This window comes from Phyllobates terribilis, unplaced genomic scaffold, assembly GCF_046119375.1.
Source record: "Phyllobates terribilis strain yellow unplaced genomic scaffold, ASM4611937v1 Scaffold_1__5_contigs__length_1240528914, whole genome shotgun sequence".
Classification (NCBI taxonomy): domain Eukaryota; kingdom Metazoa; phylum Chordata; class Amphibia; order Anura; family Dendrobatidae; genus Phyllobates; species Phyllobates terribilis.
Genome location: NW_027362761.1, coordinates 471,228,706 through 471,241,222, shown reverse-complemented (window position 1 = coordinate 471,241,222; position 12,517 = coordinate 471,228,706).

The window sequence follows — 12,517 nt, the reverse complement described above, 5'->3', positions numbered from 1 at the left end:
GCGCAGGAGAATTTTCCCACGCTGTCAGTGATGTGCATGAAGTGAGCTGAGTTCATTGGATATGAGCTCATCTCATGCACGTCACTGACAGCGTGGGAAAATTCTCCTGCGCTCAGCGCTTCAGCAGGAGAATTCTCTCACGCTGACTGCAAGTGGAGGAGAATTTTCCTACGCTGTCAGTGACGTGCATGAGGTGAGCCGAGTTTATTGGACATGACCTCGGCTCATCTTTATGCCGTCACAGCGAGACACTGAGTAGCGCAAGCATGCCTGCGCTTCTCAGTGTCTGTGGCTTTCGGCTGCCATCCAGCCTGTCATGTCAATGTAGCAGAGCTGAAGCTGTCGTGGGAACCATGGAAAGGTAAGAATGAGGTTGCTTTATTATTTTATTTTTATTGCAGGAGATCGTTGGCTTCAGCTGGATTGGGCGTGATGGTAAGCATGGTTTAATTTAGAACATTAAAAAATGGTGTGTTTATTTCAATTAAAGGACTTTATTCTGGGTGTTGTGTTTTTTTAAAGTTGAGTAAAGTGGCAGAAGATGGCGCTTCTATGAACGTGCCATTTTCTGGGGTGTCTGCGGACTGCAATTTGCAGGCGGGGGGGGGGTCAGAAAGCTTGGGCCTCCCTGCGCTGTGGATTCCAGTCCCCAGCTGCCTAGTTGTACCTGGCGGGACACAAAAATAGGGCGAAGCCCCACATATTTTTTTTTTAATTATTTCATGAAATTCATGAAATAATTGAAAAAAAAGGGGCTTCCCTATATTGTTGTGTCCGGCCAGGTACAAATAGGCAGCTGGTGGTTGGGGGCAGCCCTTTCCTGCCTGCTGTACCTGGCTGGACACAAAAATAGGGCGAATCCCGACATATTTTTTTTTAATTATTTCATGAAATTCATGAAATAATAAAAAAAGAAAAGGGTTACCTATATTGTTGTGTCCGGCCAGGTACAAATAGGCATCTGGTGGTTGGGGGCAGCCCGTTCCTGTATGCTGTACCTGGCTGGCATACAAAAATATGGCGAAGCCCACGTCAAAATTTTTGGGGAAAATTAATTACAAAATAATAAAAAAAAAATAATAATTTAGGGACTGCATCTTTATTAACCCCTCACGTGGAGGGGTTATTAAAGATGCAGTCCCTAAATGTGTTTTTTTTTTAAATTTTATTGAATTTTTCACCAAAAATTTGACGAGGCCTTCGCCATATTTTTGTGTCCAGCCAGGTACAGCAGATGCCTATTTGTACCTGGCTGGAAACAAAAATACAGGGAAGCCCTTTTTTATTAAATTATTTCATGAATTTCATGAAATAATTAAAAAAAAATTGCCATGGGGCTTCGCCCTATTTTTGTGTCCAGCCAGGTACAGCAGGCAGGAACGGCCGGACACAACAATATAGGGAAGCCCTTTTTTTTAAATTATTTCATGAATTTCATGAAATAATGAAAAAAAAAAAATACGTGGGGCTTCGCCCTATTTTTGTCTCCAGCCCGGTACATCTAGGCATCTGGGGGCTGGAATCCGCAGCGCAGAGAGGCCTAAGCTTTCTGGGACACCCCCTGCTGCAAATTACAGTCCGCAGCCACCCCAGAAAATGGCGCGTTCATAGAAGCGCCATCTTCTGGCGCTGTACCCAACTCATCCAGGGCCCTGGTGCAGTGGCTCACTGGGTAATAAAGGGGTTAGGGCCAGCTTGGCATTATCAGCTGGCCCTAAGCCTGAAAATCATGGGGTCACGCCAATATTAGACATGACCGCCATGAATTTCTAGTAAAGTATTTAAAAAAACACAACACTCAGAATAAAGTCCTTTAATTGAAATAAACACACAATTTTTTAATGTTCTAAATTAAACCATACTTATCATCTCTCCCATTCCAGCTGAAGCTAATGATCTCCTGCATTAAAAGTAAAATAATAAAGCAACCTCATCCTTACCTTTCCATGGTTCCCACGACAGCTTCAGCTCTGCTACATTGACATGACAGGCTGGATGGCAGCCAAAAGCTGCCATCCAGCTTGCCACGCCACAGACACTGAGAAGAGTAGGCATGCTTGCGCTCCTCAGTGTCTCGCTGTGACGGCATCCAGATGAGCCGAGGTCATGTCCAATGAACTCGGCTCACCTCATGTACGTCACTGACAGCGTGGGAAAATTCTCCTGCGCTCAGCGCTTGAGCAGGAGAATTCTCCCACGCTGGGATGGCATTGAGATGACAGGCTGGATGGCAGCTGAGCGCTGCCATCCAGCATGCCATCCTTCATAGACACTGCAGAGCGCAGGCAATTCTCCCTCGCTGTCAGTGACGTGTATGAGGTGAGCTGAGTTCATTGGACATGAGCTCACCTCATGCACGTCACTGACAGCGTGGGAAAATTCTCCTGCACTCAGCGCTTCAGCAGGAGAATTCTCCCACGCTGGGATGGCATTGAGATGACAGGCTGGATGGCAGCTGAGCGCTGCCATCCAGCCGTCCATCCTTCATAGACACTGCAGAGTGCAGGCATGCTTGCGCTCTGCAGTGTCTCTGAAGGATGACAAGCTGGATGGCAGCGCTCAGCTGTGATCCAGTCTATCATCTCAATGCCATCCCAGCGTGGGAGAATTCTCCTGCTCAAGCGCTGAGCGCAGGAGAATTCTCCCACGCTTTCAGTGAAGTGCATGAGGTGATCTAAGTTCATTGGACATGACCTCGGCTCATCTTTATGCCATCACAGCGAGACACTGAGGAGCGCAAGCATGCCTGCGCTTCTCAGTGTCTGCTGCATGTCAAACTGGATGGCAGCTTTCGGCTGTGATCCAACCTGTCATGTGAATGTAGCAGAGCTGAATCTGTCGTGGAAACCATGGAATGGTAAGGATGATGTTGCTTTATTATTTTACTTTTAATGCAGGAGATCATTAGCTTCAGCTGGAATGGGAGAGATGATAAGTATGGTTTAATTTAGAACATTAAAAAATTGTGTGTTTATTTCAATTAAAGGACTTTATTCTGGGTGTTTGTGTTTTTTTTTAACTTTGACTATGGGGTTAGTAATGGGGATGTCTTATAGATGCCCCTCCATTACTAACCTGGGCTTGATGTCAGCTGGCATTATAAGCTGACATCAACCCCTGCCCTATTACCCCACAGCCACTGCTACAGGGCAGTGGGAAGAGCGAGGCTAAGTGCCAGAATTGGCGCATCCTATGGATGCGCCATTTCTGAAGCGGCTGACTGTTGGTTTTTCTAGCCTGGGAGGGGGCCAATATTCATGGCACCCTTCCTGGGCTATTAATATCAGCCCCCAGCTGTCTGCCTAGCCTTTGATAGCTATTAAAATAGGTGGGACCCCACGGCATTTTTTTGGGGTCCCCCATTTTAATAGCTAGTAAAGGCTAGGTATTCAGCTGGGGGCTGATATTAGTAGCCTGGGAAGCTCCGTGGGTATTACCCCCTTCCCAGGCTTCAAACATCTGTCCCAGCCATCTGCTTAACCTCCGCTAGAGACTAAAATTACGGGGAACCCCACGCCAATTTTTTTTTTAATAAATCCTTTATTTTAACACTAAATGACAAGTACAGTAATCAACACTATCACTGTACTTCTTATATATGTGACTGACATGTTTCTATCTATGTAATCTATGTGTGATGCTCTATTCTTTCTGTTATAAATTGTCGGGTACCGATGCTGAATTGCTGCCGGCTTTTTTAAAGAGACAGTGCACGAAAACACTATTATTTAAAAAAAAAAAAAATTTAACACTAAATGACAAGTACAGTAAGCAACACTGTCACTGTACTTCTTATATATGTGACTGACATGTTTTTATCTATCTAATCTATGTGTGATGCTTTATTCTTTCTGTTCTAAATTGTCGGGTACCGGTGTATGCCACTGCTGAATTGCCGGCGGGCTTTTTTAAAGAGAGTGTCTTCTGAGCAGTTTGTCAGCTTTTGGACACCTTTGAAGGTGTTTTCTATGTGTTTTTGTTTGCCTGCCTTTGATTTTAACGGTGTTCGCCGGTGTTTGACGGTGTTCTAAGGTGTTCGACGAACAGTTTCACGAACATCCCGGAGTTCGACGAACCGAACCCAACCCGAACACTACGGGGGTGGCTCAACACTAATGAACACCATTTTTTTGCAAACTTCAAGCTTTTTCTAAGCTACATGAACATACAAAGGTGTTTACCCATCTGATGTTATAACTAGGCTACAGAGACATTCACAAATAGTGTCATGATGGCACATGACTGTTCCTCAAGCTCTGTAGGCTGCACCAACATTTCTTTTATAAAGAACAAACCTGGGAGTCTGAACTGAAACGTAAATTGATGTGCATGAAAAATGTAAATGCATGTTCACATAAGGCCACCAGACAGAGAAAAGTCAAAGACAAGAAAACTACCCAAATACCTGGAAGTAAATGGATAAATCGCACAGTGCATAAAATAATGATAAATAATAAAGGGTATTTAGTTATGTTAACTAGGTCCATGCTTCTACTAGGGGTTCAGTCTCTCTGCCCTTATCCATATGTATGTCACTTGACAAATGGTAAGGTTTTAATATTAGAGTTAGGACTGTCCCATAAGGGTTGCCATGACATGGCGGGATGGCTTTTATATTATTTTGATCAAAATTTATGTTAGCTAAATACCCTATTATTTATCATTATTATTATGCACTGTGCGATTTATCCATTTACTTCCAGGTATTTGGGTATTTTGCTTGTCTTTGGTTTTTCTCTGTCTAGTGGCCTTATGTGAACATGCATTTACATTTTGCATTCACATCAATTTACGTTTCAGTTCAGACTCCCAGGTTTTTTCTTTGTAGTTTAGTGTGCTTCAGTGCATATAAGGGTGTGGCCACCCTTTATCTGAGCTGAAAGGTTCATTCTGCCTCTTAGGTCCATGCTTCTACTAAGGGTTCAGTCTCTCTGCACTTATCCATATGTATGTCACTTGACAAATGGTAAGGTTTTAATATTAGAGTTAGGACTGTCCCATAAGGGTTGCCGTGATGTGGCGGAATGGCTTTTACATTATTTTGATCAAAATTTATGTTAACTAAATACCTTTTATTATTTATCATTAATTTTATGCACTGTGCTATTTATCCATTTACTTCCATGTATTTGGGTATTTTGCTTGTCTTTCGTTTTTCTCTGTCTAGTGGTCTTATGTGAACATGCATTTACATTTTGAATGCACATCAAGTTAAGTTTCAGTTCAGACTCCCAGGTTTTTTCTTTATAGTTTAGTATGCTTCAGTGCATATAAGGGTGTGGTCACCCTTTGTCTGAGCTGAAAGGTTCATTCTGCCTCTTAGGTCTATGCTTCTACTAGGGGTTCAGTCTCTCTGCCCTTATCCATATGTATGTCACTTGACAAATTTTAAGGTTTTAACATTAGAGTTAGGACTGTCCCATAAGGGTTGCCGTGACGTGGCGGGATGGCTTTTACATTATTTTGATAAAAATGTATGTTAACTAAGTACCCTTTATTATTTATCATTATTTTTATGCACTGGTGATTTATCCATTTACTTCCATGTATTTGGGTATTTTGCTTGTCTTTGTTTTTTTTCTGTCTAGTGGCCTTATGTGAACATGCATTTACATTTTGCATGCACATCAATTTACGTTTCAGCTCAGACTCCCAGGTTTTTTCTTTGTAGTTTAATGTGCTTCAGTGCATATAAGGGTGTGGCCACCCTTTGTCTGAGCTGAAAGGTTCATTCTTCCCCTTAGGTTTATGCTTCTACTAGGGGTTCAGTCTCTCTGCCATTATCCATATGTATGTCACTTGACAAATGGTAAGGTTTTAATATTAGAGTTAGGACTGTTCCATAAGGGTTGCCGTGATGTTGCGGGATGACTTTTACATTATTTTGATCAAAATTTATGTTAACTAAATACCCTTTATTATTTATCATTATTTTTATGCACTGTGCGCTTTATCCATTTACTTCCAGGTATTTGGGTATTTTGCTTGTCTTTGGTTTTTCTCTAACATTTCTTTTATAGTAGATAACATTTAGTCCATTAACAACTATTGGAAAAATAGTCATGTTTTATAACATCACTGTAGGTGTATCCATCAGAGCAGTCTAGTTATAGTACTACATTGACATTGAGAGTGGAGGCAGAAGAATAATAGCAATAATCCTTATAATACAATGCACCATATTGCCCTGCATTTTTGGACAATTTTGCTTTTTTTACCTATATTATTTTTTTTAGTTCATTGCTACTATCATGTGCGTATTGTACTCACTATGCGTTTCAGATCTCTCATCACTTGAATGAGCTTTATACAATTACTGTACCAATTTGGGATGTTAAAAATTGTGAATCAAACAAAATGCTGAATGCAGCAATAAATGGAAATGACTAGTATAATGAGTAACAAAATGAAGAGGTAGAAAATAAATTATTCAGCATCATAGGTATATTATATCAGATGAAAATAAATGATGAAATATCATTCAGTTGTGAATCTAAAATACAGTACTACAATCTCTACAAGAGTAAATATATTTTCTTCTGGTATAAAACAATGCTTTATATGCTGAAAATTGAACAAAACTGACTTGTGCTTGAAGGGGTTAATATACACTCCCTGACAGAAGTTATGTCGCTTATCCAAGTTATGTAAATAAAAGCATATAACCTGAAGTTAAATTCATCCATTGGTTTTATAAATTACTCTTTTGAAAGCTGAAACCCTCCCAAATTTGGTTTAGGTTAAGAAAATAAATTGGGATCAATGCTGAAATATTGATCATTTACTGAACACAGAATGGTCAGATTTTGGCAAGACAAAAGTTTTGTCGCCTGGTCATATAATGCACCCAATCCTAGTTTACATCCTCACCTGTGCTCAGTAAATGATCGGTTAATTAGTGGGTGTATATATGTATATATGTATATACACTGCTGAAAAAAATATAGGGAACACTCAAATAACACATCCTAGATCTGAATGAATGAAATATTCTCATTGAATACTTTGTTCTGTACAAAGCTGAATGTGTTGACAACAAAATCACACAAAAATCATCAATGAAAATCAAATTTATTAACCAATGGAGGCCTGGATTTGGAGTCACAACCAAAATTAAAGTGGAAAAACACACTGCAGGATGATTCAACTTTGATGTAATGTCCTTAAATCAAGACAAAATGAGGCTCAGTATTGTGTGTGGCCTCCACGTGCCTGTATGACCTCCCTATAATGCCTGGGCATGCTCCTGATGAGGTTGAGGATGGTCTCCTGTGGGATCTCCTCCCAGACCTGGACTAAAGCAACCGCCAACTCCTGGACAGTCTGTGGTCCAACGTGACTTTGGTGGATGGAACGAGACATGATGTCCCAGATGTGCTCAATCGGATTCAGGTCTGGGGAACGGGCGGGCCAGTCCATAGCTTCAATGCCTTCATCTTGCAGGAACTGCTGACACACACCAGCCACATGAGGTCTGGAATTGTTGTGCATTAGGAGGAACCCAGCATATGATCTCACAAGGGGTCTGAGGATCTCATCTCGGTACCTAATGGCAGTCAGGCTACCTCTGGCGAGCACATGGAGGGCTATGCGGCCCTCCAAAGAAATGCCACCCCACACCATTACTGACCCACTGTCAAACCAGTCATGGTGAAGGAAGCTGCAGGCAGCAGATCGTCTCCAGACTCTGTCACATCTGTCACATGTGCTGCTTTCATTTGCGAAGAGCACAGGGCGCCAGTGGCGACTTTGCCAATCCTGGTGTTCTGTGGAAAATGCCAAGTGTCCTGCACGGTTTTGGGCTGTGAGCAAAACCCCCATCTGTGGACGTCGGACCCTCATACCACCCTCATGGAGTCGGTTTCTAACCATTTGTGCAGACACATGCACATTTGTGGCCTGCTGGAGGTAATTTTGCAGGGCTATGGCAGTGCTCCTCCTGTTCCTCCTTTGACAAAGGCGGAGGTAGTGATCCTTCTGCTGGGTTGTTGCCCTCCTACGGCCCCCTCCATGTCTCCTGGTGTACTGGCCTGTCTCCTGGTAGCACCTCCAGCCTCTGGACACTATGCTGACAGACACAGCAAACCTTCTTGCCGCAGCTCGCATTGATGTGCCATCCTGGATGAGCTGCACTACATGAGCAACTTCTCTGGGTTGTAGAGTCCGTCTCATGCTACCACGAGTGTGAAAGCACAACCAACATTCAAAAGTGACCAAAACATCAGCCAGAAAGCATTGGTACTGAGATGTCGTCTGTGGTCCCCACCTGCAGAACCACTCCTTTATTGAGGGTGTCTTGATAATTGCCAATAATTTCCATCTATTGTATATTCGATTTGCACAACAGCATGTGAAATTGATTGGGATCAATGCTGAAATATTGATCATTTACTGAACACAGAATGGTCAGATTTTGGCAAGACAAAAGTTTTGTTGCCTACAGAAAGTAATGTGATATTCAAACAAATAATTATCTTAAAATACAAATATATGTTGCATAACATTGGTGAATGAAGTTCTGGTGCTATTAGAGTCATATTTAATATTTTGTGTGACTTCCATGAGCTTGAAGGACTGCATCCATGCGGTTCAACAATGATTCATACAATGTATTAATGAAGTCATCAGGAATAGCAAAGAATGCAGTCTTACATGCCTCCCAGAGTTCATCTAGATTCTTTGGTTTTGTCTTCCAAGCTTCCTCTTTCATCCTACCCCAAACTATGCTCAATGATGTTCATGTCTTGTGACTGGGAACTTTGTTGCAGAGATGGATGTATGAGATGGTGCACCATCCTGCTACAGAATTTGACCCCTTTTATGATTTGGAATGTTAGAGGTAGCTAATACTTCTTGATATTTTAGGCTATTGATATTGCCTTCCACCTTGCAAATGTTTTGCACACCCCCATACTGAATGTAACCCCAGACCATGATCTTTCCACCACCAAATTTAACTGTTTTCTGGGTGTATTTTGGATCCATACAGGCTCCAGGAGGTCTCCTGCAGCATTTGCGGCGGCTGTGGTGTAATTCTACTGAAGATTCATCAGAGAAATCCACCTTCTGCCACTTTTCCAGCGTCCATCTGTTTAGCAGGCTATGGGACTTTGCAAATGCCACACGGTTTTTTATTTGCCTTTTGTTTAGTGCTGGCTTCTGGGCACTGATTCGACCATGAAGGCCATTTCGAGACAGAATCCTGCAAACTGTTCTAGTTGACACAGGGACTTGAGGTGACCAGGCCTGTTGGAGCTCTGCTGCAGTGGAAGAGAGGCTTGCTTTGGATTTTCTAACCAACAAACGTTCCTCCTGAGCAGTTGTCTTGCGGGGTCTGCCGGACCTTGTCAAACACATCTCCAGTCTCTTCAAATCTTTTTTTAATTCTTTGTACTTGACGGTGAGACACATTAAAGGTGCCAGCCACCTCTGCAGTGGATCTAGTCTTCAGCCTCTTGATAATCAAAGCTTTGGTCGCAGGGTGGATTTTTGGCATGTTGTCAGAGCTCAAATTCATAGAATCATAGAATCGTAGAATGGTAGAGTTGGAAGGGACCTCCTGGGTCATCTGGTCCAACCCCCTGCTCAAAGCAGGATTCACTAGATCATCTCAGACAGATGTCTGTCCAGCCTCTGTTTGAAGACGTCCATTGAAGGGGAACTCACCACCTCTCGTGGCAGCCTGTTCCACTCATTAATCACCCTAACTGTCAAAAAGTTTTTTCTAATATCTAATCTGTGTCTCCTCCCATTTAGTTTCATCCCATTGCTTCTAGTCTTTCCTTGTGCAAATGAGAATAAAGATGATCCTTCTACAATGTGACAGCCCTTGACATATTTGTAGACAGCTATTAAGTCTCCTCTCAGTCTTCTTTTTTGCAAGCTAAACATTCCCAAATCCTGCAACCGTTCCTCATAGGACATGGTTTGCAGACCAGTCACCATTCTGGTCACTCTTCTCTGAACTTGCTCCAGTTTGTCTATGTCTTTTTTAAAATGTGGTGCCCAAAACTGTACACAGTATTCCAGATGAGGTCTGACCAAAGAGGAGTAAAGACCGATAATGACTTCACGTGATCTAGACTGTATGCTTCTGTTAATACATCCCAGAATTGTATTTGCCTTTTTTGCTGCTGCATCACACTGTTGACTCATGTTCAGTCTATGATCTATTAGTATACCTAAGTCTTTTTCACATGTACTGTTGCTTAGCTCTATTCCTCCCATTCTGTATCTGCTTTTTTCATTTTTATTGCCCAGATGTAGTACTTTGCATTTTTCCCTGTTAAAAACCATTCTGTTGGTTGCTGCCCACTGCTCCAGTTTATTTAGGTCTTTTTGAATCCTCTCTCTCTCTTCTCTAGTATTAGCTATCCCTCCTAGCTTTGTGTCATCAGCAAATTTAATCAGTTTACCCTCAATTCCTTCACCTAAATCATTGATAAAGATGTTGAACAATACAGGTCCCAGGACGGAGCCCTGTGGTACCCCACTTGAGACATTCATCCAGCTGGATGTGAAGCCATTTACAACCACCCTTTGAGTCCGATCACTAAGCCAGTTATGAATCCACCTAACAGTTGCCTGGTCCATTGCATACTTGGTCATTTTTTCAATAAGGATGGTGTGAGATACTTTGTCAAATGCTTTGCTGAAGTCAAGATATACTATATCTACAGCATTTCCCTGATCCACCCAGTCAGTGATTCTGTCATAGAAGGAAATTAAGTTAGTCTGACATGACTTGTTAGTTACAAACCCATGCTGACTCTGGTTAATCACTTCATTCTTATCCATGTACTTACATACATGTTGTTTAATAATTTGTTCAAAGATCTTTCCTGGTATAGAAGTCAGACTCACTGGCCTATAGTTCCCTGGGTCCACCTTCTTCCCCTTTTTGAAGATAGGAACAACATTTGCTCTTCTCCAGTCTTCTGGGACTTCTCCTTTTCTCCAAGAATTTTCAAAGATTATGGAGAGTGGTTCTAAAATTTCTTCTACGATCTCCTTCAGTACTCTGGGGTGTAATTCATCTGGACCTGGAGACTTGAACTCATTTATGTTAGCTAAATATTCCCTCACAATCTTTCTGTTTACAGATAACTTGGATTCCTCTATTCCTTTAAAAGGACAGTGAAGATCAGTTGATGTTACATTTTCTTTCTGAGAGAAAACAGATGCAAAATAGGAATTAAAAAGTTCGGCCTTCTCAACATCCTCTCTTACCATTTCTCCATTTTCATCCTGAAAAAATCCTATAGCATCTTTGACTTTTCTTTTACTTTTGACATACCCCCAAAATCCTTTTTTATTGCTTTTGACATCTCTTGCAAGCCTTAATTCATTGTCAGCTTTAGCTAACCTGATACGTGCCCTGCAGGATCTGCAGACTGCATTATAATCTTCTTTAGATATGCCTCCCTCTTTCCATTTAATAAACATTTCTTTCTTTCTTTTTAGCATGTGTTTAAGTTCTGTGTTCATCCATCCTGGTTTCCTTAAATGCTTCCCATTCTTCCTACTTTTCGGGATTGTTAACGATTGTGCTTTGAGAATCTAATTTTTAAAAACTTCCCATCCTTCCTGGACATTTTTGTCCTTAAGGACATCCAGCCATTGGATCCCTCCTATTCTCTTTCTGAGTCTCTTAAAATCTGCCTTTCTAAAATCTAACCTTGAAGTTTGAGTCTTCACATATCTTCCTCCTCTAGTTATCCAAAATTCTATAATAGCATGATCGCTGCCTCCTAGGGTCCCAGCCACCTTTACCTCCTCAACCATTTTCTCCCTGTTTATAAGGATTAGATCCAAAGTAGCAGATCCCCTTGTTTTCTCCCCTACCTTTTGGAAGATAAAGTTGTCAGCAAGAGAGGATAAGAATTTGCTTGACCTGTTAGTTTTACTTGAGAGAGATTCCCAACAAATGTCTGGATAGTTGAAATCTCCCATGACCACTACGTCATATTTTTTGGAGAACTTGGTCATTTGATACATAAAGAGTTCATCCATATCTTCAGCTTGCCCAGGTGGCCTGTAGTAAATGCCTACAATGGTGTCCTTTCCGTTGTTCTCTCCTTGTATTCTTACCCAAACAGTTTCCACAGAACTCCCAGTTGAAATTGCAGTTCAAGTGAAGGTCTGGGGTGCTGGGTTCTTTATATACACACCCACTAATTAACCGATCATTTACTGAGCACTGGTGAGGATGTAAACTAGGATTGGGTGAATTATATGACCAGGCGACAAAACTTTTGTCTTGCCAAAATCTGACCATTCTGTGTTCATTAAATGATCAATATTTCAGCATTGATGCCAATTTATTTTCTTTACCTAAACCAAATTTGGGAGGGTTTCAGCTTTTAAAAGAGTAATTTATAAAACCAATGGATGAATTTAACGTCAGGTTATAAGCTGTTATTTACATAACATGGATAAGCGACATAACTTCTGTCAGGGAGTGTATATATATATATAGATATATATATATATCTATATATATATATTGTAAGGTGGC